The sequence below is a fragment of the Mytilus galloprovincialis genome, chromosome 14 (assembly GCF_965363235.1).
Source record: "Mytilus galloprovincialis chromosome 14, xbMytGall1.hap1.1, whole genome shotgun sequence".
NCBI lineage: Eukaryota > Metazoa > Mollusca > Bivalvia > Mytilida > Mytilidae > Mytilus > Mytilus galloprovincialis.
In genome coordinates this window covers 54,743,104-54,769,866 of record NC_134851.1, presented here as the reverse complement: position 1 = coordinate 54,769,866, position 26,763 = coordinate 54,743,104, and the positions used below count along the sequence as shown (strand labels likewise).

At 33.1% G+C, this 26,763-nt stretch overlaps 1 long non-coding RNA gene across 1 annotated transcript; it reads left to right on the top strand.

Annotated features, from left to right (window-relative positions):
* The first annotated feature begins 159 nt into the window (after window positions 1-159).
* On the top strand, window positions 160-26,733 carry LOC143059683 (uncharacterized). Its single transcript, XR_012973554.1, has 3 exons — window positions 160-251; window positions 8,399-8,483; window positions 25,919-26,733. It is a non-coding gene; the product is annotated as an uncharacterized LOC143059683 (long non-coding RNA).
* Window positions 26,734-26,763: the final 30 nt, after the last annotated feature.

The following is a 26,763-nucleotide window of genomic DNA, read 5'->3' as shown; positions in this document are numbered from 1 at the left end:
TAAATTGATAAAATCAATATCTCTTTCTTTAAAAACAAAAAGGATATAGGATCATATTTCAAATAATGGAGATTTTTTACCGTGTGCATAATGATCTTTAAACTGAAAAATTAAATATAGAATAAAAGTAGTATGTGTATAATAATAGTTAATCATTTCCTCATAGTAGCCATTTTGAATACGTTTTGAAGACCTATTGATTTTAACTCTAAAAGCCGATCAGGAGTTTTACATACATAACTCGATATCAGGTAAGAGTCAAAATTACTTGCAAATTGAATTATCACATCCGAGGAAATTCTAGAACATTAGACATTAAACACCGCTACAAAATCGTCTAAACAAAACAAACCTATGAAAAAGGGTCAAGGATGGAGAGCAAAACATAAAAAGAACTTATGAAAGAGAGGAGAAAGATACAAGAATCATACAAACTCATAGATCGTTAAAAAAAACCTGGCACCACCATGACTAAAAACTAAAAACCAAAAAAGACAAACAACAGTATATAAAATACAATATAGAAAACTTAATTCTGAGCAACACGAACCCCACCAAAATCTGTTGAAATATCTGGTGGTCTGATAGGGTAAGCAGATCTTTCTCCACATTAGACACAAATTTCGTTGCTCATATTATTATTCATCCAGTTAAAACTAATCTGGTAGGTCATATTCGGGGCAAAAATGACGTAATTGTGGTTACCACAAAAGGAACTTATACGTGGTCATCTGTGAAATAGATATTTCATATTTAAACAATTCTGTGCAAAAACGTAGAACTAAAGCATTGAGTTTAACTCCTTGATTGTAAATTCAATTCATTGTCATTAAGATTATTGATTAATTGGTCCTCACAAGAGGGTGAAATTCAAAAATATTGTCTCCCACGTTAACGTTATTCCAGAAAAACGCATAGCTCCGGAAAACAGACAACATATGTATTTGTGTCATTACCTGATTTATTGGTATGATAACATATTCTACAAAAAAGAAGATCATTTTGCATAACATATAGATATAGGAAGATGTGGTAAGAGAACCAATGAGACAACTCTCCATCCAAGTAATGATTTATAAAAGTAAACCATTATAGGTCGAGCTACGGCTGTTTTTCGTGACTGAATTTATATCATTCCTTTCATTTCAATGCAGTGGAGATCACTTCTAACCTCTCATTAAATCTGTCAGAATCTATCAGGAGAACTATTCTAGGACAGTACTACGTAGAACTGTCAGCCTGACACCTTTTAGTCAGTTCTAGCTAGAACTGATTTGGTCAGTTCTACCTAGAACTGATTTGGACAGTTCTTCCTAGAACTTATCCTGACAGTTGTATCATAGAACAGTTTTAGACATTTCTAGCTAGAACTGACCAAAGATTTGGTCAGTTCTACTTCTAGAACAGTTCTACGGTTAGAATTGATTTCAAATTCTACGGTTAGAATTGATTTATAAATTCTACGGCCAAAATTGATTTATAAATTCTACGGCTTAAATTGATTTATAAACTCTACGGCTAGAATTGATTTATAAGTTTTACGAAATCTTTGTCTAAATATAAAGACTTCGGCAAAATAGCGATTAATATTATATAGAGTTTTGCTATTTTGCCGGTTTTATTTCCGATTTATAATCGGCAAGAGAACATGTTTAACCCCGCCATATTCTGCATGTATATGCCTGTTCCAAGTCAGGAGCCCGTAATTCAGTGATTTTCTTTTGTTGATGTGTTACATAATTTATTTGTTTTTCTTTATTTGTTTGTACATAACTGAATTAGGCCGTAAGTATTATGGGGGGGATTATTATTTGAATTGTTTTACATTTGTTATTCCGGGACTCAGGATAGCTCATATCACATAACAAAATTACCTGACCTCAATAACCAAATGTGATATCTGTTTACGAGTAGTTTTCATACCTCGGACGGACCTGTTTAACAAAAAATTTTGACCACACCAATTTAAACTGACATTATTTGCTCTTTCTTTCTGCAAATCTATATAGCTGCACAGTACTTCAGTTTTAATTTTAGGTCAAGAAGGACTGTACTATACAAGTTACAACAATATTTGAAAACAATTTTGTTCGCATCAATTTATAGTGCCAGCATTCAGGGGCAGATCCAGCCATTTTAAAAGGGGGGGTCCAACCATGAGTAAAGGGGGTTCCAACTATATGCTCCCTTTCAAATGCATTGATCGTAAAAAAGGGGGTTTCCAACTCCTGGACTCCCCCCCCCCCTTGATCCGCCAATGAGCATGTCCTCTTTATATTCAAAATATTGAATCATAAACAAATATCAGTAGTTTTCATACTTCAGACTGAGTCGTGTAATAAAATCTTTTCAACCAAAACTTACCATATTTGCTTTTTTTTATGTTAATCTAAATAGCTGCACAGTAATTCAGTTATAATTTTAGGTCAAGAGGGACTGTAGTATATAAATAACTACAATATTGGAAATCAATGACCACAATTTTTTTTTGATTGTAAAATCATGAAAATACAAATGATAGAAATATATTGGAACACAATGCTACCTAATTTCATTTGCATCAATTTAGAATACCAGCATGTCCTCTTTTTATTCAAATATCAGTAGTTTTCATACCTCAGACTGACTGGTATAACAAAATAATTTGTTCGCATCAACCAAAACTGACCATATTTGCACTTTATTATGTACATGATGTCAATCTTAATAGCCGCAAATAAATCACTTATATTTTTATATCAGGATGGATTTTTTAATAAAAATGAAGGCAATATTGGAAAACAAAATTATGCTCACATCAGTTTATAGTGCCAGCATGTCCTCTTTTTAATCTAAATTTTGAATCGTAAACTAATTTCAGTAGTTTTGATATCTCAGACTGACTCATGAATATAACAAAATTATTTGTCCGCATCAACCAAAACTAACCATATTTGACAGCATCAACCAATTGCAAACTGACCATATGTGACAGCATCAACCAAAACTGACCATATTTACACTTTGTTATGTAAATTTTAATATATATATAGCCGCATACTAAATCACTTATAGTAATACATATTATGAAGGATTGTATAATTCAAATGACAGCAATATTAATGAATATTGGAACACATGAAATTACAGCTATAATTTCGGATATTGCAAGTCAGAGACTTTTCAAGCCAGTCCGCATTGGCAAAGATGAAAAAGAGAAAAGATCTTTCCTTAATCTTTCCTTTGCCAACAAAGGCATCGATGGCGTCAACTTAGGCAATATCCTTCATCATAAATTAGTTCAATCGAAAATACCTCCTTATTTCAAAGACCAGTCTGTACCAATCATTTCTTATACCTATACCAAACCTATTGCAACTAAAATTTTCAATTACAAACACGTTTTGTAGGATCTCGATATTGACGACTTCAAGTCTAAACCTCCCGATTGCACTTGTGCTAGTTCCCAATTCACATATAATCCCGCTGGCCACGTTATTACCGGTGACCTCAACATTGTTAATAACACTTCTCTACGAAATGTGTTATCGAAAGGTCCGAAATATCGTGAGCCTAAATCCATCAATTGGAAATTCAACTTTAAAATTTTGATGGATTCAGTTGAGGATTATGCCAGACAATGGGCTAAGCGCGAGAAGGAAGACGTAGACACTCTTTCCGAATGGATTAAGGCAGTGAGGTCGTTGATACAAATCAGAATTAAGAAACTGAATGGGTCTATCAATGCCCGTGCTACGTCAATCTTTAAAGACCCAAATGTTGCAAAACACCTATCCTACCTCCATGACAAATATGTTGTTGTCCCCGCAGACAAAGCCCCAAACAATATCGTTTTTGTATGTAAAACTCATTACATTAACTGCTTGATAAACGTATTAGGTATTGACAATTCACTTGGAAACTCAACATATACCCTCACGACACTTACCAAAGAGGAAATCCTGGATAATCATAGGTCTGTTCTGTGTTCCTTTGGAATTTCAACCAAAGATGAAGAACTGGATCTGCCATCACTGTATTGGATACCAAAACTACATAAGTGTCCTTACAAACAACGGTATATTGCTGGGTCTTCCAAGTGCTCCATGAAACCTCTTTCTAAATTATTAACATCTATTTTATCAGCAATCAAAGACGGGCTTCAAAGTTATTGTGAAACTGCCTATTCTAGAGGGGGCGTGAATCAGATGTGGATACTTTAAAATTCCAAAGATCTTTTAGAGTACATACAATCTAACTCTCTTTCATCTTGTTACAGTATTAAAACATTTGACTTTTCTACTCTGTACACTAGTATTCCACATTCCAAACTAAAAGACAAATTGAAAGAGTTGGTATTGCTTTGCTTCGTAAAAAAGAATGGCCAACGTAGATACAAGTATCTTGTCTTAGGGAGGGATAAATCCTACTTTGTAAAGGATCACTCTGATTCGAACAAAAAATTCTCTGAAACTGATATTATCAAGATGCTTGATTTCTTGATTGACAACATATTTGTTACGTTCGGAGGACGTGTTTTTTTCAACAGACTGTCGGCATTCCAATGGGAACAAACTGTGCCCCTCTACTTACCGACTTGTTTCTTTATTATTATGAGGCTGACTTCATGCAGGAACTTCTTAGGAAGAAAGATAAGAAGTTAGCACTATCCTTTAACTCTACTTTTCGCTATATAGATGATGTTCTTTCACTAAATAATTCAAAATTTGGTGACTATGTGGAACGCATCTATCCAATCGAGCTAGTGATAAAGGATACTACAGATACAGTTAAGTCGGCCTCATATCTTGACTTACATCTAGAAATTGACAATGAGGGTCGGTTGAAAACAAAACTTTACGACAAAAGAGATGATTTCAGCTTTCCAATTGTGAACTTTCCATTTCTAAGTAGCAACATTCCAGCAGCACCTGCATACGAGGTATATATCTCCCAATTGATACGATATTCCCGTGCTTGCATTTCCTATCATGATTTTCTTGATAGAGGGTTGCTGCTCACAAGAAAGCTATTAAACCAAGAGTTCCAAATGGTGAAGTTGAAATCATCCCTTCGTAAATTTTACGGACGCCATCACGAGTTGGTTGACCGTTATGGAATAACCGTATCACAAATGATATCGGATATGTTCCTTACGTCGTAACTACAATCCCCTTCCCTTTCCTGAATGTGACCTACCGAATTAGACTATTTACCGGATTTGTTATCACATAAGCAACAAGACGGGTGCCGCATGTGGAGCAGGATCTGCTTACCCTTCCGGAGCACCTGAGATCACCCCTAGTTTTTTGGTGGGGTTCGTGTTGTTTATTCTTTAGTTTTCTATGTTGTGTCGTGTGTGCTGTTGTTTGTTTGTCTTTTTCATTTTTAGCCATGGCGTTGTCAGTTTGTTTTAGATTTATGAGTTTGACTGTCCCTTTGGTATCTTTCGTCCCTCTTTTTTGGCTACAAAAAAATTTCCACATCAATTTAGAGTATCAGCAAGTCCTCTTTTTATTCAAAATATTGAATTGTAAACAAATTTCAGTAGTTTCGATATATCAGACTGAGTGACAGAGTCGTTTTAACAAAATTTTTTGACCGCATCAACCAAAACTGAACTTATTTACACTTTATCATGTAAATATATAAGGCCTCATTGTAAACCAATAATATTTCTATGTGAGGACGGATCGTATGATAAAAATGACGCCAACTTTGAAACACAATACACCTTATCGCTAATCCTGGCTGACCCGGCCTCTTGAACTTTTGAAGCATACAACAATCATTTTTCCATTGTGGCGTCAGATATTTTGTTTTATGACGTCAACATTTTACGTGAACCTGTGTGACATCCAGTAATGGCAGACAAATAGCGACAAGTGTATTTATACCATATCTAAGAATTTAGCGCACCGTTATTTCCTCTCTTAGTATCCATAATAATGAACCGTCACTAAAGTGACTTTTTAAGTCAGTAATTCGTGATGGTTTTGTTTTTTAACAAAACTATTTAACGGCATTATCCTACACTTACATGACTGATTCATATACTTTATTTTAAAAATAAAATAAAAAGTACATGTATGGGAAGTTCTCTGCTTGGAATAGTATACTGTTAATATAGTTTGAAGAAGGCAAAGACGAAAGCATGATTTTGTTTGTAGCCGAACGTTCAGGGGCAAATGTTTCATTTATGGTCAAATCGAGTATATTTTTCTGAGTTCCATACTCCCAGATATCATTTATAATCGTTATGGATAGGTCTGGCTAAATTAACGAGATGGTGCAAACTATATAGTTTTTTTACGTTATACAACACTTTTTTCATTAATATCCCATAATTCATCCACTGTACAATTTTCGTTTGAACATTTGTCAAATAGAATCTTAAATGAATGTAAATCCAAGGCAAACATTGGTAAATTGCGATTAAAATTCCATGAATTAAATGCAGAGTTAATTTAGGAAGAGCCTGTTAAAAACGGGGAACGAATAAACGTAAACAATGATGTTTCCGTATGCAATCTTATAAAAAGAATTCTCCGATGAGTTGGATAACCTTCTATTCACTTCGATATTTGTACATGATCGTACATGTAACGTTTGATCAGTAAAAAATATAGAAAATCTGCTATTATATAGCAAAGTAATTGGAAGTGATTTATTTCTTCTAAATTCTAAAGTTCCCTTACTGCAGTGACGTCATTTAGAACTGTTCTACAGTCCTGATTGATTTAGTCAGTTCTGCTGACAGTTCCACTGTTAGAACTGATTTAGACAGTTCTACCCTAGAACTGATCCTGACAGTTCTACCCTAGAACTCATCCTGACAGTTCTTCCTAGAACTGATTTAGTCAGTTCTACCTAGAACTGATTCTGACAGTTCTACTTAGAACAGTTCTAGGGTAGAACTGTTTTAGGACAGGTTAGAACAATTCTATGACAGAATATTCTGACAGTTCTAATGAGAGGTTAGAAGTGATCTCCACTGTAAGCAATAGTTAATATACTGATATATTGTTTATCATATCATTGTCATAAATTGTTAATTGTATCAGTTCCAACATCAAGTCAGGCTTCTTTTAGTTAAAAATGGTCAAAATTTAGTTGTCTTGTCAACATCAAAGTTTTACCTGTCAGATGGCCCTGTGTTGCTGCCATCAGAGTTGAGTACACAGAGTCATGTATGAACTTCAGATACATTGTGAACCAATAGTACGAAGATATTCTCCTTTTGTTTTGTTCATTTTTTTGGTCTTAGATAACAAGTTTACTCTAAGATTTGTAGAGGGTTAAATTGAAATGATTTTGATAAAAAATTGAAAAAAAATATGGAAATACGTTGTTTAATTAAACACCATTTTGTCCCAGGTAAGAGTTGTCTTATTGATACTGTTCTTAAATCTTTTTAATTATTATTACTACCTGTACCGTCTACGTTATACTATTGTATATATATTTATTGATATTTCATAGTGTTTCTTTTTATATTGTAATGTTACACTAATGTTTCAGGTTAGGGTAAAGTTTGGCAGTTGAAACGTTTAAACCCGTTGCATTTGTATGCACCTGTTCTCATGTCAGAAGCCTGTTGTTTATTGTTGTTTATTGGTTGTTTTTTGTTGGTGTGTTTCATCGGTGTTTCTTGTTTCTCGTTTTTTATATAGATTAGACCGTTGGATTTCCTGTTTGAATTGTTTTACACATGTCATTTATAATAAATAAGTACTGGTCGAGTAAATGTCGAGATCAAGTTCAGACTGTCGTGCATTGTTCAGAGTACAGGCTAGTAAAATTAGGTAAATTTCAGACTTGTCGAGTAAAAATCAGTATAGTCGAGTACGGATATAGGCCTTCAAACTGCTATAACTTTGAAGTGATAATGATATAATGTTTTTATTTAATTGATTTTAAATTACAAAATGAAGTCAGAAATAACGATACATAGTTACCTCAGATTATTACATTACGAATGAACTATTTGGTTATGCATACTTGAAAAATAACCATAGAACCATTAATATTTTCAATAAAAAAAAACAATATATGAAATCAAATAAGAAGGACACAATTGCCCTATTGTTCAGATCAGAAGTACCTGTTCTTGTATTACCAAACCTTTGGGAACCAGTGTGATCTAATGTGCAATTCTAGGTATGTCGAATTTTTCAGCACAAGTCAGGAAAAGTCTGCTCTATGGTCGGGGAGTTGTATCTTTGGCAAATTCCCTATTTCCATTCTCAATTTTACAGTATTGACATTAAATGAATGTTAAATCTTTGACAGGAAAATACTAGAATATGCACAAGGGAAACGTTTCTTATCAAATAAAAAGAGTGACAATTCTTTAACTGTCCAATATGCTGCACTTGTAATGGTTTTTAAACTTGACATGTAAATGTACTGCTTACAGATATTCAAGTCAATTCTTCAAGAATGTCATTTCCAGCTGGGTCTCAAATGTGTACAGGGACTCAATTGTCTCCAGGATCTCAAGTGTAAGTATTATGTCATTGAATTTAGTATATTTTGCAAAAACTATGCCAATGTCATTATACCGACCGTACAAATCCTCAAGGTTATTGAACACCCCTACTAGAATGATGACGGTAAATCAAGAGAAGCGTTTCGGAAACAGCAACTTTATCATGTGTCATTTCAATTACAGCACTTTTGCGGAAGTAATTTTTATTCAGGTATGATTAAGGTTATAAACTATATGATATAATCCAATGCAATAAACAAAATGAAGACACATATAAATCAACATAAGGGTTTTCTTCTGTTTGTTTTAGAATTCAATCTATTTAAAAAAAAATCAGTACTTTGAACTAGCTTTTACTAAATGCCGTCGTTGTTTTATACGACATAATATAATTTAATTTACTGTTTGTACTTGCTTTTGTCTTTTAATATACCGTATTTTTTAAATTTTAAGTGCATTTCCAAACACTGAATTTACTATATGAAAAAGTAGAGAAACTAAAATACCGAACTGCGAGGAAAATTCAAAACGCAAAGTCCTTAAACAAATGGTAAAATCAAAAGGCCAATAACATCTAACAAATGGGAACAATTATCACATTCCTGACTTGGTCTAGGCATTTCCTCATGTAGTAAATGGTGGATTAAACCTGGTTTTACAGCAAGCTATACCTCTCACTTGTATAAAAGTCGCATAGACTTCCATTATGTAAACAACAATGTGTGAGAAAAAGAAACAGACATAATAAATAAAAATGTCAACAATTGGGATACAGCAGTCCCGTTGTGTTATAATCTTAATCACTATACACATATTCGTTTTGTTAGTTTTCTTGATCAGTTGTGAATAAGTAATTTTGTTGTATTATGTTAAATCATAAAGTTTTTAACATCGAATATGTTTTGACAGGTCTTTTTCTTCGCAATTTACTTCAGAGATTACTATTATCAATTGTTGAAGACACGAGCTGTGATTGATGTCTTTTTGTTTGATTGTAGTCGCTCGTAAGCGTACAACTTGATCCCACTTAACATGTTGATTTAAATACATATTTTTTCCTTTGTACAAATGACAAATATTCGGTATTTATTTGAAAATCAAAATTTGTTGAGATGTGCCATTCAAACACAGAGTGTCTTTCAAAACGAAAACATGATATATAAAATAGGAAAAATGACCAATGAACCCTTCTTTAAGATTAGAATAAACTCATCACAGATACCAGGATTAAATTTTATTCTTACGCCAGACGCGCATTTTGTCTATAATATCGGATTAGATATACACATGCAGTTGTGCTCTGATTCTTTTTAATTCAAAATATAGGACAAAGCATAGACATCAGTCGTGTGCAAATATTTTCACGACACATCAATTAGTTTACCCTTGAAATTGACTTACTGTATTAATAAACAAAAGGGGACAACCTGGGGAAAGAGGGGAAATTTTGCCTTTTCATGCTGTACTGCCAAAAGTGTAAATTAATCTTCCATTCACTAAAAGATATCCTGTCAAATCCCTGAATCCCAACCCTCTATTTTCAGCATTTATAATTGACAAGATAAGAGCTATTTTTTAAATGATAACTGTTTTTTAGGAAAACTTTGGCCAAGCCCGGTATCAAAATTTGTTTTGTAACCGAAAGATGGCAATGCTTATATTGAATCCCAAGTAGGGTTGCACACAAATTTAAACATTTCGAAGAAAGAAAAAATATATAATGCATGGTATAAATAGACTAATAGTGACGCTACAAAATAAATAATGCATGACTTAGGTAATTGTGTACTGTTTTATGTTCTTCGGTTTTTTGTTTTACGTGTTTGTTTTTATTCTCTGGTAAGTCATCATTTCCTTCTTTCATAAACATCAATTATATGGTCACTTTTATAAATGTACTGTTTGCAAAATAAAGAATTATTCTAAATAATAAAGATTTTCTCATCCCAGATAACCTTAGCCGTATTTGGCACAAATTTTTAGAATTTTGGGTCACCAATGCAATAATCTTCAACATTGTACTTGTTTGGCTTTCTTTACTATTCTAATCTGAGCGTCACTGTTGAGTCTTATGTAGACGAAACGAACGTATGTTGTCTTTAATTATAAGCCTGGTACCTTTGATACCTATAAGCATGTCGAAATGTCCTATTGTAATGTTTATTTGTGTATTTCTTTGACCTGAATGTTCACTTGGCAAAATTTGGGGTAATTTGCTAATTTGCATAGCGGCCATTTTTCCTTATTATGACGGCAGCCATTACAACAGGATTATATAAGCCCCTTAAATAAAAATGTCAATATGCCAATACATATGTCGAATAAACAATTTGTTCGCATAAAGGTGAATTGTACATGTTTTAAGTCTTCAGTCCGTGAACAAATGGACATTGTATACTCTGAAATCTTTTGGACTTTTTAGTTTAAAAATCGGAAGCGCAACCATAGTATAATTGCTATATAAGATGATATAAAATGACGGAAAATCATAAAATAGCAAAATTCAAAACAGAAATACATATGCAAGAAGATATTGTTTGTAATTTGTTCGCATACAGGGAAACACCTTGTAGGTTGAATTTCAAAGTTAAATAACTTTTAACTTACCTCTTTTCTAAAAGTCAAATTTTAAGCATTTTCCCTTAGAATTACACAGAAACAGAATTAACAAGGGAAGTTATTAAAGATAGCTTAGTTTAAGATACATGACGGAAAAGGACTGGATTATCCGCAAATCTAATAATAATAAATTATATATCAATCTTAAGATAAGGGAGGTAATTTGATCAATAGGGACAAAGTCACGTGTTGCAAATCATTTGAATCAAGTACCCTTGATTTTGCCTTATGATCTGGCATTCATTTGTACTGTAGTCCTGTAGTCATGTAATGTTTTCATTTCAATGTTGTATTTAACATTGCCATTAAAGCGCGAGGTTTGGCAAGCTGCAAAACCAGGTTCAACCCACAATTTTTTCTTGAAATATCTTGTACCAAGTCAGGAGAATGGCCATTGCTATATTATGGCTCGTTTATGTGTGTGTTACATTTTAGTGTTGTGTTTCTGTTATTTCGTAGTTCTCTTATATTTGATATGTTTTCCTAGGTTTTAGTTTGTTACCCGTATGTGTTGGGGTTTTTTTTCTCTATCGATTTATGATTTTCGAAAAGCGGTATACTGCTGTTGCCTTTATTATGTATGGAACGCTGGACATCATAGCAATAAATGACCGATTATCATGAAATATTGGTCTCTTTACATTATAAAACAATCGCTCAATAAAAAATCCATCAATCTACAATGTAACAAACAAAACAAAAACAAAAAGTAACCCGGGAAATTCGTGCATGATGCAAAATACCGATCAATTAATCTCCTTATATAGTTCCAACCATCCAAAACAAATATTATCATATCGTACTTAATTCAGGTTAGTCAAAACGGTCATTTCTTTTGTAACATTAGCTCAGTAAAGTACTGACATGACTTAAAACAAATCGTTCTTAAATTGGCTGATTATAAACTGTATCGGTTGTTTTTCAAATAGTTGGATTTGAGCGTTCTTGATGAAGGCATTGCAGAAAAGTTCTTAACTACCCCTGCCTCGACTGTAGGGTTACCACAGATTTCAATATAAAAAATATTCACATGTATATTTACTGGTAACATTCCTAAGTTTTGTCTCTATGAGATGCAACCTACAGATCAGAACTAGGATAGTTATCAAAGGTACCAGGATTATGATTTAGTACGCCAGACGCGCGTTCTGTCTACATAAGACTCATCAGTGACGCTCATATCAAAATATTTATAAAGCCAAACAAGTACAAAGTTGAAGAGCATTGAGGATCTAAAATTCCAAAAAGTTGTGCCAAATACGGCGAAGGTAATCTATGCCTGGGATAAGAAAATCCTTAGTTTTTCGTAAAATTCAAAGTTTTGTAAACAGGAAATTTATGAAAATGACCATATTATTGATATTCATGTCAACACCTAAATGTTGACTACTGGGCTGGTGATACCCTCGGGGACGAAACGTCCACCAGCAGTGGCATCGACCCAGTGGTGTAAATAGTTATCAAAGGTACCAGGATTATAATTTAGTATGCCAGACGCGCGTTTCGTCTACATAAGACTCATCAGTGACGCTCATATCAAAATATTTATAAAGCCAAACAAGTACAAAGTTGAAGAGCATTGAGGATCTAAAATTCCAAAAAGTTGTGCCAAATACGGCGAAGGTAATCTAAGCCTGAGATAAGAAAATCCTTAGTTTTTCGTAAATTTCAAAGTCTTGTAAACAGGAAATTTATGAAAATGACCATATTATTGATATTCATGTCAACACCTAAATGTTGACTACTGGGCTAGTGATACCCTCGGGGACGAAACGTCCACCAGCAGTGGCATCGACCCAGTGGTGTAAATAGTTATCAAAGGTACCAGGATTATAATTTAGTATGCCAGACGCGCGTTTCGTCTACATAAGACTCATCAGTGACGCTCATATCAAAATATTTATAAAGCCAAACAAGTACAAAGTTGAAGAGCATTGAGGATCTAAAATTCCAAAAAGTTGTGCCAAATACGGCTAAGGTAATCTATGCCTGGGATAAGAAAATCCTTAGTTTTTCGTAAAATTCAAAGTTTTGTAAACATAAACAGGAAATTTATGAAAATGACCATATTATTGATATTCATGTCAACACCTAAATGTTGACTACTGGTCTGGTGATACCCTCGAGGACGAAACGTCCACCAGCAGTGGCATCGACCCAGTGGTGTAAATAGTTATCAAAGGTACCAGGATTATAATTTAGTACGCCAGACGCGCGTTTCGTCTACATAAGACTCATCAGTGACGCTCATATCAAAATATTTATAAAGCCAAACAAGTACAAAGTTGCAGAGCATTGAGGATTTAAAATTCTAAAAAGTTGTGTCAAATACGGCGAAGGTAATCTATGCCTGGGATAAGAAAATCCTTAGTTTTTCGTAAAATGCAAAGTTTTGGAAAAGGAAATTTATGAAAATGACCATATTATTGATATTCATGTCAACACCTGAATGTTGACTACTGGTCTGGTGATACCCTCGGGGACGAAACGTCCACCAGCAGTGGCATCGACCCAGTGGTGTAAATAGTAATCAAAGATACCAGGATTATAATTTAGTACGCCAGACGTGGAACTAGTATACAAACAAAACTAATTATAGTTGAATATTGTAAATCTCCCCCAAAAGAGGGTTTTTGGTTTGTATATAAAGACCTTTTGAAATAAACAAAAAATCATTGCATTTACAAGTTAAATCATTTGTTTTATGACCGTGGGTGCAGGCTATTTTCTCTGGGGTTTTTTTCCTGGAGCCTCAAATTTCCTCAATGAGTTTCAATGACTGCGGAGAGTAAATATAAGCACTTCTAAACAATCTAACTTACAAATATGCATATATTATTAATTTTTTTTGCTTTCAGGCCTTTAAGTAAAATATGCATACAGTAAACTCTAAAATTATGCTGAGTCATCATATTTAAGACCCAGTACTTTATCAATCTTCATGAAACATTTATAAAACTTCCTATTTGATTTATTTTTTATTAATATCTGGGAGATAAACCAAAGGAGTAGCTTCAGTAAGACCCCTTTTTGGCCCCAAAATATAGCAGTTTTACAAAATTGTGAAACTGTAATCTTTTAGCTATTTACTGGAAAGTAGAATGCTTCTGCTACATAAATAAGGGCTGTTTTTGTCAATACAATGCACATATCGGGTTCTAGCATCATTAAGTCATTTTAGCATTTTAGTTCAAATGAAAGTGGCCGCATTCGTGTTCATTCGTAATATTGAAATGTAAGTTGTATTTGATGATAATACATAACATATATAAAGACCTTGGCTTATAATGAACACCAACGAAAACATGCTGGCAGTTCAAATGATTATGGTGTTAGTATGGAGTATACACCTTGTATACACCTTGTAAGTTGCCCCACTCCCCCACCCGGTTTGCGGTCTGGTATGATTACTCATCTGGATTTTGATACCTCTCCAGATTTTGGATCGGCATTCCTGGTGTTAATATGTTGTTGTTACAAGCATTTTGACATAAAAAAATGCATATTTTACATTTTTTAGCTTAATTTTGCATCGAAGAAGATCGGTCTTCAATTTGAAATAATTTGTGTCCAAACGACATGATATAGAATTGCTTCCATTGATAAACGCAATTTTGGTTATTGTAACCGATGTCCTTCTTATATGCTTTTAATATAACTAGTTACCAAAAATTTGCCAAATCGAATAAAATCAGTGATGTTGATCATCGTTTGACGTGTTATGACTAGTTGTTCTCTATAGAGATTTATAAGCTAAAAACTTGTACACATATTAAACTATTATAATGTGAATTTAAGTAAAGACTGATATATCAAAGGTTAACAAAATCGGCCTGATTGATGTTCATGTACCATTACTCTTATGCGGGTGAAGTTATAGTTAGTATCTTTTCAGAAACAGATTAAACCGGCTTTTTTTCGGCAAGCAAAAGTAACAACTTAAATATTTTAATTTAAACACATAAGATCAGAAATCAGTTACCCTTACGAAACACATGATTTGTACCCTGTTTTTGCGTGCCGAAAATTTTGTTTGTATCATTATATATAGTTTTTAGTGTAAAATTCCTCCTTATTTTTGTTGTTTGTTTTTCTTGCCCGAGTTTAACTTCACTTTTGTTTCCAAATTTCACCGTTCATCATTCAAGATATTTATAATAGATATTCTGCACACAAAAGCATAACAATCGGGTAATGTATGATATATTTCTGATACACAAAACACTGTAGCATTTGATTTGTGTGTTCCAGTGAATATCCTTCGGAATATATATATTTATATTCAGCTAGAATGTAATTTCTACTTTAGCAATTCGATACAGTTCATAGATAAAAACACATGTTCCTTTGATATTTTCGACTGTTTAAAGACAACTGCTACAAGTGAATCAACACCTACCATTTCTTCTTGTAAACATAAAAATGGAAAAGGAGTGATATCTTAATTACGACTCCTGATTTCACCCGTAACTTAACAGGAAAAACTTAGTACACTAAATCTTTTGAGCCTCTGCACTTCTCTGCGGAAAATTTCGTTCACGGAATTGAATGTACTTTGTGTGGACTACTTTATGTTGGTGAAACTTGACAAACTTTCCGTAAAAGGATGAATCAACACCGGTCTAATTATAAAGATTCGCAATTCATGGTTCTTTATAACCATTTTAATCAACCGGATTATGATCATTCCTTATATATGAATATACGCATCATCAAGAAAATTTATCACCACAACAATAGTCCTATACTAAGTACTCATTTCCGAAAATAAAAAGAAAATTTCAGGATAAGGGAACTAGGTACTGCAATGCCATATGGTTGCAATGATAACATCAAAGACTAGGAAAAGTCCAGCCTGTAGTGATGTAAATTAATGAGCTTATTTAAGGTAGAATCATGGTATACCGCCATCTTTGATTGTACAATGTCAGTACAAACACGGTCTATTTATTTGCCAAAATCTACAAATTGTGAGACAGATTTGAGATTTTATAGTTAGACCGTTTATCTATATTACGAAAACTTGGTGATTTATTGTATATGTAAATTGTTCTCTTTCATCTGTACCAAGCGGGTCGTTTCATAGGTCGCCATATCTTGCATACATAATCATAACATATGGTTTTGTAAGGCGCCGACTTACATTTATGAATTATAGACTTTTGACAAGGTCAACACATTATATATGCATCTATTCAGATTATATTGACCGAGGACGAAGATATTTTCTCGCCACTTCTTATCTTGTATTTTTTTTTTTAATTAGCAGGGAGTTTTGGCAAAACTGAGTCCCGAGCCCCTCTTAATCAAACTGCTTATAGAACCAACAAACGCAGCTCCTTCATTTTCAAAAATTCTGGTTCCGCCACTGCATGGTCATTGAATGAGAAATCAAAAAGAAAAAAAAATAGGTCCGTGTGTTTGTTTGTCTAATGATATCTTAATGAACAACTTCTTTATTCATTTTACATCAGATGACCGTGAGGGCATTCATGTGTATTGCTGTCGCCTAAATTTCCATTACGTAACCTTCGTTTTGAGATTGTACCCGGTCATTATAATTAATATAGTGCAATAGAATGATATACAAATGGATGAAAATTATATATACATGTAACTGTTATTTATAAATACTAAAATAATGTATAACAAAAAAATAACAGAGTTTACTGATTTGTATCACTTCTACGATGAGGTTGAGTTTATCATCCACTCACAGAAAAAATATATATCTGTACTTTAATGTCACTTTTAGGTAAAGAGATGTGATTTGGTTTTCTGAGACAAGTGCTTGTGACCGTCCACAAGAACTTGCGGTCATCCGATGTTCAGTACTTCAGTACTTTGATTCATATATTTAACATAAAGATGTTCTTAAAATGTAATAGAATATAACAAGGGTTTTTATATTTTATACAAATGTCTTATTATCCTTATTTTATCTTGATTCATTTTGAGAACTCCGATATTCCAACAATACAAAACATGACAAGTGAATTTTCTTAATTTATAATCAGTAGTAGGAAAGTTACAGAAGAATGTAAGCCTTCCCTTTCGTGTTAAAGTCTATCACAGTTTTCTTTTCGTTATATAGGTGATTTTTTTAAAAGAATTTTGACTAAATATGTTACGTCGATTTCAAGGCGAACAAGATTGCGTCAATTCAAGATTGTTTCCGTACTTTAAGGATAATTTTGATTGAATCATATGAACTTCATGCATCGCTAGCTACTAATAAAAAAAACGTCTCGCTTTAACAGTAGCCGAGAAAAAGGTGACCGATATATCTAAAAATGGCAGTATTTAACGGTAACTATTTTAGAATGATAACATATATATTTGTATGAATTTTTTAAATAAGATTTCTCAGAATAATGATGTGCAGCAAATCCCTTTTATGAACATTTGGATTAATTGTGTAATTAGCTATATTTATCGAACCATTCGCATTCATAACTAAACGCATCGAAGCAAACCGTTTATACCGTATATCCCGCAATAATGTTTATTGAATTTATGACTCTCCGTTCGGAAAATAAGTTGATGTTTCTAATTTATACGACGATATTCGTTGAAATATTGAACAAAAAGATAAATTCATATCAACAACTGTGGAATATGTATCGGTTAAAAATGTACTTTGTCAGTAAACGTGAAATTTATTTGTACGAGCTTTAGAAACAGGACGAAAAGCGAGGCTTGTCGAATTTTCTCCTGTTTCGGAGCGAGAACTAATACATTTTATATTTCTGACAATGTACATATATTGTTTACAATTTACACCTAGTATTTGAGCATAAGTTGTTTAAATCTTAACCATTGTCTCTGATTTTTACAATTATTGAAACGCGGACTCGAAGAAAACCCAAAATGAACTATTACCAAGAAAGAAATATCCATATTACCGATTGATCAACATGGAAGCGGGTAGCAGGAAAATTTATGTACAAACAAAGCAAAAAAAAATGTTGTTTACCTGTTATTTGTATACAATAACTAGCTAATAGCGAATTACTTAACTGTAACCATTTTTTTTAAAACTGGTGAACAAATTAAATGGAGTAAAAAAATTAAATAGATTAGCTGACTATGCGGTATGGTTATTTTTGTTTAAGGCCATAAGGGGATCTACTGTTATTTATTTCTTTGTCATTTGGTCTCTCGTGGAGAATTGTCTCATTGGCATTTATACAACATCTTTGTTATAGATAGTCAGTTATTTTCTGAATTTCAAAGGGAAAATTATGTTATGATTACCATTTTAGCAACAAAATTATTTATTTATTCTTATAGACAACAAAAGAAACGATATGCACATCACTTAATAATAATAATAGAAGAAATAATAGAAGAAAACAATAACAATTTACTAGAATATATATTTTTTTTGTATCGTTCTTGATGACACGGTTCGAAAAGTTACCGGACCAAATACGGATAAATTAAAGTCATTCTCTGGAGTTTCAAGTTGCGGGATTTAATTTCGAGTATGGCCAGTGAAGGTGAAATAAGGCTGATAACCCTTTCATTCAGAAGAAATATGTGTATGCGTCATTTTTGTGGATTACAGGATAAGGCAGTTTTTAATATGAAAAAAAAACAACTTTGTTTTAGAGAAAATGCAGCTTTTTGTTACACACTTCTACCTGTTTGATCAAATTTTTCCAACATCCCTGTTAGTTTAAAACAAAATTGTCAGATAAGAGGGGCGGGTCACCTGAACACCCCTTTTCAGGACACAAACCCGTCTCAACACGCCTTGTCAGGGACGGAGCAAATAATAAGTCTTAGGAAGGTTATTCAGAATAATATTCACCACTGTTAAAGGAAATGAACGAAAATAAAATCTTTAACATTTTGTATGATTCTTTAGCTGCTACATGAATCGTGGGAGACATCATTATATTTGTAGCATTAATATAGTACACGTTTCTCGCTAGATGAAAACCCTACTGGGAGAGTAATATCAAATCATCCTGGTCTCTTGTGAAGAGTTGTCACATTGGCATTCGTACCACATCTTACTTTTTATATCGTATTGTTCCTTTCGGTTGCACCTCTTGGAAACTAGAGTCGTGTCTGTATATTTGTTAAAAATTCAACAAGTAAAGTGAACAAAGGAGTAAGTTCAGTAAGACCCCTTTTTGGCCCCAAAATATAGCAGTTTCACAAAATTGTTAAAATGTAAACCTTTAGTTATTTATTGGACAGTAGAATGCTTCTGCTACATAAATATGGGCTGTTTTTGACAATACAATGCACATATGTCCGGTACGAGCACCATTAAGTCATGCTAAATTACTGAAATCCTCATAATTCTAGCATTTTAGTTAAATTTTAGACGGTTTTCGTGTAAAACGAAAGTGGCCGCATTCGTGTTCATCCTTAATATTGAAATGTAAGTTGTATTGTATGATAATACATAACATATATAAAGGTTGAGGATGAACACGGATGCGGCCACTTTCATTTTTGACCAAAAACCATCTGAAAAGTGACATTTTTCGGCATATTAGGTAGATTTTTCATATTTTAGCTTGAATCGGATCGTTTCTAATGACTAAATCTGTTAAAATCTTTCACATAAACTAATTAATTCAAATAAAATAGACACTTAAGTGTTTAAAAAGTGGTCAAAATCTTTTGTCAGATGAACCTGAAATTTGAGGCCAAAATCGGTCCTTTCCGGACCTACTCCTTTTCAAAGCATGAATGCATAACGCACACTCTTAAAGTAGAGCAAAATAATTTCACATAAAACTAGATACATTGTAGGTATATAGCATTTTTACAACAATCAATATAATTATAAAAATCCACAGTTTGATAGAAAGGTCAAACTTTTAATTTTATTCATTTTCATAATGCATATCATTGATGCGTTTTGTTTTAATATGTGTCAAAAACGCGTTTACCAGAACGTAATAGGTGTTTGGACATAACGTAATAGGTGTTTGGACATAACGTAATAGGTGTTTACACATAACGTAATAGATGTTTGGACATACTGTAATAGGCATTTGCACATAACTTACATGGTGTTCGCACATAATGTAAGCGGTATTTGCACATAACGTAATAGTGTTTGCACATAATGATGTAGTTTTTATACATAACTTAATAGGTATTTGCACATAACGTAATAGGTGTTTGCACATAAGGTAAACGATGTTTGCACCACATATGGTGAACGATGTTTGCACATAAGGTAAACGAGGTTTACACAAAACGTATTAGTTGTTTGCACATAATGTAAAAGGCATTTGCACATGACGTAATGAATGCTCACAGAGAGTATCAATTTTTTTAGGAACTTTACCATGATGTGTTGTATTTTTCACTAGAGATACATAAAAAAATATGTATAAACACAACATAACGCCAAAAGACTATAATATCAAGAGATTTACATAGAACAAAGGTGTACCAAAGCAAAACGTTTAGAACCTTTGACATAACAATAACACTTGAGACAGGACGCAATAATTAACTGACTTAGGTAAAAGAAGAATAGACACAACATAGATAAAATATGAGAGAATGTAAAGGTGGTTGATCATAAAGTTTCGAAGTATTCACAAAATATAAAGTAGTTACAGCATAATATAATGCATATTTTACACAACAAAGTTTAGCAATGACATATCATACAATTATTTGACCAAACAAATTACTAATTTGACATAACACAGAGATGCCGTGTCAGGAAATAAAGGCATCTGCACATAACATAAAGAAGAAATGACAGGACGTGAAGGCAAAGCGACAAAACACATTACATATTTACACTATAAGATAGTTCCGGCGTTTCATATAAAAGACAACAAAAGAATAAAATCCAAGCTATGAAAATTTAATTCAGAAAGGGGGAGTAACCCCTGATACAAAAACAGATTAAGTGTCGCCCGTTTAATTCAAAATATTTAAAATCTTAACACGACTGAACACGATCTTACAGCAACTAAACAGGTTTTTTTTACCTTTGGTCTTATTTGATCTGAACGTTATCTAATCAAGTCTTATTTGAATGCTAGAAGAATCTGTCTTGTTTATCTTGACACGACTGATCTGACTAAACATGGTATATCTGAACAGAGTCTGAGTGTCTAAACAGGTCTTAACGTTTTTTCCTAGCAATAAATTAAGTCGGTCGATTAACACTTGATCAGACCAAAATGACCGTTTCAGACTTAAATCTGGCTACTAGTGTCGCCCCCTAGGACCTTTGTTGGTCTTCTCTCACATATTCATCATCAGCTAGTAATGTTACATTACATTAGAACTATCCTATTTTTTTCACTCCCTGTTAATTTTCTTAAATCTTTGATAAAATATGCACTTGACAAAAGATGGATAAATACATTTTCTCCAATATACAGACTTGCCAGTATAATTTCTGGTGTAGCCTTTTTTCGTCTTTTTAAACCAGTAAGATCTGAACCTTTACTTAGGGAAAAGAGGAAATTCCTTTCAGTCCAGTTTACCAATAAAGGAATTGATAATTATGAAAACATTACTTTATTTTCAAAATCAGTTTACTTCTACTGTATCCTACAGTAATACCCCAAAACATTTGTACCAAAAGTATTTAACTTTAAACAGGCATTGCAAATTCATGATTTAAAACGATACATACAAATTTCTTTGACATTTAACTGTTTCCACTCTCCTTATATTTACAGCCCCTCTGGCCATGTTATTAATGGAGATCTAAACTTAATTCAACATGAACATCTCCGAAAAGAGATATCTCATGCTCGTAAGTCAAGAGAACCCCCTCACATCAATTGGAACTATAACTTAAAAAACATTATGGATTCCATTAATTACTTCGCCATAGCATGGTATAATAGAGAAGAAGCAGAACTTGACACTTTGTCAGAATGGGTCAAAACAATCAGGTCTTTGATAAAAAGTCGCTTTCATAAATTGAAAATCTGTGTGAATAATCGACATAAGAGGCTGTGAAGTATCTATCATCTCTTCATTATAAGTATGTTGTTGTTTCTACGGACAAAGCTTCAAATAATATTGTCTTTGTATGTAAATCGGACTACTATGAGTGTCTTGTAAAAGAATTAAAAATAAAAGAACACTCATGTAATTTCACATACAAAAACATATCATTTAAAAAGAAAATTGGAGGACTTACCTTGTTTATATTGGATACCTAAGCTTCACAAAATTCCATACATACAACGGTACATTTCCAGCTCATCTGCATGTTTTAACAAATTACATTGACACAAAATCTATCGTAGGGTCTTCAGAAATACTGTGAAACTGTTTACTCGTGTAGTGGTAGTGACCATATGTGAATTCTAAAAAAAATCTAAAGAACTGCTGGATAATTTAAAGATCTCGTTCTTTTTCTGAAATTAGTTCTATCAAAACTTTTGAATTTTCAAACCTGTATACCACCATTCACCATGTGAAATTGAAAAAAAACGTCTAAAAGAAATAATTCGCAACGCTTTTCTACATTAAAAGGGTAACATATACGCTATAAATTGATAACTTTGATATGCTATACGGTAAATTTTATTAAAGTGAACAAAAAGGTAAAACATGCTTAACCGAGGAACAAGTGATCAGTTTGCTGGAGATTCTTATTCACAACATATTTGGGGGTTTTTTTTGGGGGGGGGACAAACTGTGCGCCTCTTCTTGCCGACCTCTTATTTTCATATGAGTCGGAGTTCCTTCCAGACAATTTTCATAAACAATAAGATCAAAGAAGCCAGATCATTCAATTTTACATTCAGCTATATTGAAGACGATCTTTCCATTAATAATCCAAACTTTTCTGAGTGGTTTCCCTTAATATATCCTCGAAAGTAGAAATTAAAGAAACAACAGACACGGCTTCCTCCTCTTTATTTTTTATACATATACCTCGAATGTGACATGTGCGATCATCCCAGTACCAGAATCTATCACAAACGAGACAATTTTAATTTTAAAATCATCAATTTCCTCTTGTCTAATTAGTAGCAATATACCAACTTCACTTGCATAAAGGTTATAAAGCTCCCTACTTATTCGGTATTCAAGAGCTTGCAGCTGATACTCAAACTTTGCAAAATGCCACCAGTGTCTGAGCAGAAAGTTGATGATCTAGGAATATGTCAAAGAACTGCTCTTCCTTTTTCTTTAAAAAGTTCATCCGAAGGTACCAAGGCTATGTGAAAAAATATTCCGTATCAACTTCAAAAATAATATATGATGGTCTTGAAGTATAGCCTCTGGGGACTGATGTTGTTTATCATCTTAATAACGTGTTAAAGTATTTTTTTATTTGTGATATGATTACCAATGAGACAACTTTACACAAGAGACCAAATGACACAAACATTGACAACTTAAGGTCATCGTTTGGCCTTCAGCAATGAGCATAGCCCATACCGCATAGTCAGCTATAAAAGGCCCCGAAATGACAAATGTAAAACAATTCAAATGAGAAAACTAACGGCCTAATAAATGTACAAAACATGAACGAAAACTTATATGTAACACAGAAACAAACGGCAACCATTAAATTACAGGCTCCTGACTTAGGACAGGCACATACATACAGAATGGGGCGGGGTTAAACGTGTTCGCAGGATCCTAACACTTCCCTAACTTGGGACAGTGATGGAACTGTACAATATAAGAACTGATAATGATTTTTTTTTTTTTTTAAAGGCCAAACTCATCAGATGAATACAAGTAAAAATACATCAAACAAAAACACAGAGTGGACGTGCAGTACAGATCTGAGACTACTCGCAGTTACTGACTGCTAGTTCAAAGTCACTAACAACTGATAACAAAATCATGCATCTAAGACTAAATTATCAATCCGTTCACATCCAACATCCAATGGACGTCATAAGCAGTCAGAGAAAAATATGACCTTGTGCTAAGCCAAGATAATGTATCGACAAATTGTAGATCCATGAATATGTATATGTCATTCTCTTATATTTAATGCGTTTGCCTCGGTTTTGGTTTGCGACCCGGATTTTTTTTCTATCGATATATAAGTTTTGAACCTCGGTATACTACTGTTGCCTTTATATATGACAATAATATTTAGTTTCTTTAAATTTACTGATAATAAAAATCGATATCAAGGATGTTAAAATGTTGATAGGTCATGGAGCTCCTTTTTTAGTTATTTGATATTTAAAATATGGCGGGAAAAGGATGACTCGGACTTTAACCTTATATTTGCATTGGTATTATTTGGGTCTCAAATCAAAAGAAAGAAAATCAACAATCTGCTATATTTTTTGTAAATGACCTTTTATGAGCTATTGAATCTTGTATACCAAACACAGGGGGTGTTATGAGGCAAAATATTTTACCTTATTTTGTATGGAAACATAATAAGGAGTCTGAAAATTTGACACATGTACGAATGCCAAAACCTCACCAAAGTAATCCTTAAAACCAATAAAAACAATATTCAAAGATATATTTACGGTACTAGTGTTGAATTGGTAACTTTTAAGAATAAGTTTTTTTAAAGGATCAATAAGTTTACCATGATCATTCATTAATTTACAGTAAACGACATCTCCGTAGAAATGAGGATGTGTTATCCCGTTTAAAATACGTTTTCTACAGGAACAACAAAATTTTAAAACCAAATCTTTATTTCTATGGAAGAATTAAGTATGGGTTTAAAGTAATTTGTGGTAACGTAATCCCGGGCTTAATAATTTAACAGTAATACATAGATAACGTTTGTTAAAATTAAAAACGTGGATAAGGTTATTACACAATGTCAACAACTGTATTCCTATGTTTGACATTTTTACCTATTATGCCTGTTTGTTTTGATCTCACATCGTTGTCAATTTAATGGATCTTTTGCGACTGTCATACAAGTGAGAGGTTTAGCTAGCTATAAAACCCTAAGATAAAACCAGGTTTAATCCACCATTTTCTACAAAAGAAAATGCATGTACCATGTCACAATTATGACAGTTTTGTTGCCTATATTTCTCTATTCTTTTTTTTTATTATTCTCTATATTAAAAACCAAAACCAGATAGTAGATCGTAGGTTGTTGTTTCATATATACATACTGTTTTGGCCATTTTAACTTTTAGACTAAAAGCGCGTCTAGCGCGAATATAAAATCTCAATCCTGGTATCTATGGTGAGTTTATTTCCAAGAACGACGGTTGAAACAATCTGAAAGACAGCGTTTTTTTTGTGATTTCTAGTATTGTAATAATGAAAGGAAGGCAAATACATGATTTGAAAACTGGCTTAATTTAAATGTTTTAAACAGCTTCATACAAAAGAAATGCATGCAACATTCTTGTGTTCAATCGTGTTCGGGTTTGCGGTTGTGGTACGACATGATTAAACACTTTCATAATGACATGCATAATATATATATCAACAAAATAACTGTGGTGTTTTGTGAGATACAAGACAGAACAACACATACAACGCGCTTGGAAAATTGTCCAACCTTACTCGTATCTCATATCTCTTGCACCTGTGTCAACAAAAATCTAAAAGCATTTGTTATCGTTATCGGTAAGCAAGCGTTACCGTCAATTGAATCGGCAACATACGTTCTGAGTATACAACGTGTATAAAAGAAGCTTACTCATGTAAATTCCCATACATATTCTTAATGTCCATCTAAGTCTATTTGGCGTTATAAATTGTCTTTGTGCATGAAAGTAGACTTAACGCGATATGTATGTATAGCATCGGTACAAATCAATCAAACAGCGTAGTTATTTAGTTATATTATTATCAAGGATTTGTATAGTAAGACTTACTATACAAATCCTTGTTATTATCATTTTAATATTTCAGGGGAACTTATTTTGTGGTTTCGAAGTCGCATCATAACGGGAGCTATCATATAGTAGGATTTGATGGTCAAAAGCTAATTAATATAAGTCTGCCAACTGATGATAGGGATATCATTACACCTGGATTCTTCTATGATTTCGAACTCGTCAATCCTTTGAATCCAACTGCCATTGCAGCATACACAGTCTCTGTACAAGGACAACCACAACAACTTGGAACTGATCCGACTCAAATGTTCAGTACATTAATGAATTTTGCAAGTGCGGCGGCATTCAGTGATATGTTTTCGTGTATTCCAGGAGAAGCGTATATTGACGTCGGATATGCACCTCAACAACCACAAGCTTTGTTAGTCAGAGGAGACATGATAAAGAGATTGACAATGCCAGACAACACAACACGATGTGTAATTATTTCTGGTGGTTTGCAATATGATATGCGATATACGGGAACACATTTCGACAGTTACGATACACTACCCTTAAACTTCATGCCTAACTTATTGGTATACCGCTATACACTCATATTGATTGTGGCAGATCCATTCACTGGTACATATAGTAAATGGCCTGGAACAAGAAATTACATTCTCGTGGCAGCAGTTTACAGGAACTAATTTTCATATATTCGAACATCATTTTCAGTTTCAAAGGTGTAAAATAACACACCAGTTTACGAATTGTTTTTATGAAGGTACGAGACAATTCATACAAAAATAATCATTAATAAAAACTGCTACACATGAATACTATAGCTAGATTTCTGCGTGCTTTTGTAGTCATGATTTAAACATTAATAAAAAAAATCCGTGTCCATTTCTGAACATATTTAACATCAGAATAGAA